The sequence below is a fragment of the Micromys minutus genome, assembly GCF_963924665.1.
Source record: "Micromys minutus genome assembly, chromosome: 22".
Taxonomy (NCBI): domain Eukaryota; kingdom Metazoa; phylum Chordata; class Mammalia; order Rodentia; family Muridae; genus Micromys; species Micromys minutus.
In genome coordinates this window covers 29,975,663-29,979,450 of record NC_137957.1, presented here as the reverse complement: position 1 = coordinate 29,979,450, position 3,788 = coordinate 29,975,663, and the positions used below count along the sequence as shown (strand labels likewise).

General features: G+C 42.6%; 2 pseudogenes across 2 annotated transcripts; one reads left to right on the top strand and one right to left on the bottom strand.

Annotated features, from left to right (window-relative positions):
- Nucleotides 1–338: 338 nt before the first annotated feature.
- LOC308434923 (RNA-binding protein EWS-like) lies at nucleotides 339–1,316 on the bottom strand (annotated as a pseudogene). The gene has a single exon. The product of its transcript is annotated as an RNA-binding protein EWS-like (transcript).
- A 110-nt stretch (nucleotides 1,317–1,426) lies between these two features.
- Nucleotides 1,427–2,249, top strand: LOC308434922 (RNA-binding protein EWS-like; annotated as a pseudogene). The gene is made up of 2 exons: nucleotides 1,427–1,436; nucleotides 1,496–2,249. The product of its transcript is annotated as an RNA-binding protein EWS-like (transcript).
- The last annotated feature ends 1,539 nt before the right edge of the window (nucleotides 2,250–3,788 follow it).

The window sequence follows — 3,788 nt, the reverse complement described above, 5'->3', positions numbered from 1 at the left end:
GCAATCTACAAAATCAACAGAAGACTCAGCTTCACCTTATGAACTAGAGCACCACAAAGGAAGAAACCTAAAGTCAACCTCAGGCTTCCACGTGCACAAGTACATCCATACAAGCATGCATATGTATGCTATAAACACATATAAACAAGTATTTCTCAGCTAATGTCTCACCTGTCTATTAACTAAATAACCAAGTATAAGTATTAAGAACTAACTGAAATAATAAAAATTACCACCTAAGGCTCAGGGAACATTGACTGGAAGATCACAAATCTAGAAGTGACATAGTTCTGACTTATGCTTAAATATGCAAAATATAGTCTTTCATGTATTTTGATTTACATTTTCTTTAATATGCAAATACAGATCTCTTCTTTTTTGTCCTGAGGTATAGGATTTAACACTGGTATAATCGGAATAATGGAAAGCAGAGTGAGCTTTAGAAATACCACCTGCAGAAATGCCACAAGTAAAGTCTGACCTACTGAATACCGGAAGATTTCCAGTAAGATCCTAATAAAACCAGTGAGAGGCTGCTGCCCATAGCTGCTTTGCTGACTATTGTTACTCTGCTGTCCATAGCTGCTAGGCTGCCCAGAGGTTTTCTGCTGAGAATAACTGCTCTGATCATAACTAGTTGGCTGTGAAGAGGAGTAGCCAGAAGGAGGATAAGATGGAGGTGCAGTGACTGGCTACACTGGGTAGTGCTCAGGCACCTGGGAATAACTGTAGTCACTCTGTCCATATCCTAGGCTGGGTTGGTTATAACCCCCTGTGCTAGCTTGAGTTTGACTAGTCTCAGCAGGCTTGTTAGCATCCTGTGGCCTTGTAGGTGCAGTGGCTGCTGGCCATAGGCTGGGTAGGCAAGCTGGGTGCCATATACAGACTGAACTTTGTAATAGTCCTTTGTTGATGTCATAAGCACCAGTGCCATATCCTTGGACAGGCTGGCTCCTTGCCTGGGGGATGGTTGGTGTGGTATAACCAGTAGGAGGCTGTCTGTAAGAAGTTGCATATGCAGTCAGCCCTGTAGAGGCAGTGCTCTGAGCCTGGGTATAGCTGACATCAGTAGGCTGTGCATACATTCCATAGCTTTCTTGTCCATGTGCCTGAGTGGTCTGTGTATATCCTTGAGTTTGGTGGGTAGTGTAAGCACTGTAGCCCTACTGGGCTTCAGGTTCACTATAGATACTGTAATCCTGGATGCCTTTGTATCTCCTTCGTCCTTGTTCTCTCAACGTCCTACAGCCAGGCTCCAAGTCAACATAGCCAACACAGCAGCAGAGTTCATTCCAACAGAACCACCCCAGTAGCATGGCTGTTTATGGGCAAGAAGTCTGGAGGATTTTCCGGACCGTGAGAAAACCAGAGCTAGAATGGCCCTGATAGCCATGGCAGGGGATGAAGGAGATTTGATCATGGAGTCATGAACAGAGGTGGGCAGGGAGGAGGGCATAGTAGAATGGACACTGGAAAGCGAGGTGGCTTCAATAAGCCACAGTGTCCTATGAAGATCCACCAACTGCCAAGGCTGCTAAGGAATGCTTTGATCAGAAAGATTTTCAAGGAAGCAAATTTGAAGTTTCTATTGCCCCAAAGAAGCCTCCAATAAACAGCAGGCGGGGTGGCATGCAGCCTCGTGAGAGGAGAGGGGTGCTACCACCACTTAGTGGAGGTCCTGGTGGCTCAGGAGGTCCAGGAAGACCCGTGGGTCACCTGGAGTTCGTGGAGGAGACTGAGGATGCTTCTCTCCAAGAGGGCCCCAAGGCTCCAAAGGGAAGCCCTCTGAAGGAGAAATTGTCTAGCACAGAGCTGGAGACTGGCATTGTCCTAATCCGGGCTGTGGAAACTAGAATTTCGCCTGGAACACAGAATGCAACCAGTGTAAGGCCCCTAAGCCCGAGGGCTTCCTCCCACCACCCTTTCCACCTCCCGGTGGTGATCCTGGCAAAGGTAGCCCTGGCAGCACGCGAGGAGGAAGCAGTGGGCTCATGGACGGCAGTGGTCCTGGAGGAATGTTTAGAGGTGGCAGAGGTGGAGACAGAGGAGGCTTCCGAGGTGGCCATGGCATGGACCATTGTGGCTTTGGTGGAGGAAGAAGAGGTGGTCCTGGGTGGCCTCCTGGACCTTTAATGGTACAGAGGGGAGGAAGAATAGGTGGATATGGAGGACCTGAGAAAATGGATAAAGGTGAGCACAGTAAGGAACGCAGACACCCGCCACACTGGATACCTGCGGAGCTGCATTAATGACCAGATGTGTTTTTTAAACCAGAAATGGTTTAAATTTATAATTCCATATTTATTATGTTGGTACAACATTATGATTATTTCTTGTCTGTACTTTGATATTTTTACCAGTTGTGAAGAACTATTAAAATATTATAAATAGTAAAAAAATTAATTATAAAAGATGTGAATAAAACCACAGGTTTGCCTTTATCCTGTCTACTGACTCTGCTATAGAATAAAGACAAGATAAAAGTTAATTAAGTGAATAGTGTCAGAGAAGAAGTAAAGAGATGCCTATATTCATGTGGCATGGGTCTCTACATAAGGAACCCATACATAGGGAATGCATAGGGCCTAAACCTTACAAAGGATTGTTTTAAGGTATACCACAGATTCATTCATGCGAGTGTTCCTCATTAGACTGGCACAAATTCATATTGGCACAGGATTTCACTTTTTATTTGAATGGTTGCCTACTTTATTCTGTCCACTTACATTATTCTTTCTTTATAAAATTCAAAAATTGAGATTAGAATATAATTAATTTTTACCTTAACAGTAGTCTTTAAATCCTCCTATAATACCTCCTTACTCTCATTAAAATTTGTGGACTCTTTTTATTCATTAATTATTATTGAATTTACAAATGTGTATGTATTGTATTTGTATGTGCATGACATGAGTATTTGTGTACTAGTTAAAATATAGTTACATTCTTTCCACTTTCCCATTCCTCCATCCAACCTTTCCCATACACACTATTTTAAAAGAAATGGGTGCCCTTTATTTATTTATAAACAAGGAGAGTATGTGTGCACGAGCACACATGTGACAGTAAGAGAACAACTTTTAGAGACTCACTTCTCTCCTCCCATTATTTTCATCCCAAGGATAGAACTCAGGATGTCAAGCTCGACCAGAGTTTACCTGTTAAATCATCCCTTCAGCCACATCCAAACATTACTTGTTACTGACATGTCAAGCTCATATTGATATAGACTAGTTATAGATATAGATTAGATATAGAATCTAGATCCAGCTTTGTGCTGTATTACAATATTTCTTTGAGTCAAGCTTCTTTCACTTTCAAAGAAGAATAGCATCTTTTTTTTCCTCTGGAGCTAAGCTCTAGGCCAATGATCATATTGTTGCTGTCAGGATACTTGTTTAATGATGAAAGAATTGCTCTTATTAATGACTCTCAATACATGAGTGGAATGTGTCTCCTACAATTGCTTCCATGCCACCTGGTGGGCTGTTGTGTACATCCATACTACTGTGATCTCTTCCATTCTTTTCTAACATGGAACATTATAGCTTTGGTAAGGAGACTTCAGGTGATCAGCTTCCTGTTTCTTCTCAGACAAGTTCTGTAGAGTTTACAGGGTGATCCTTTCTGCTCCTGTTCCAAGTTAGTTATGAGTGAAAATCTTAATCTCACCCTCAAAGCATGTTAGGAGCTGTCAGGGCCCTAGATGGTATCTGTTGGGTATTTCACTTCCAAGCCCTGTGCCTTCTTCAAAATATGAGTTCTGAGTCATCTTTCAGTTAATAACA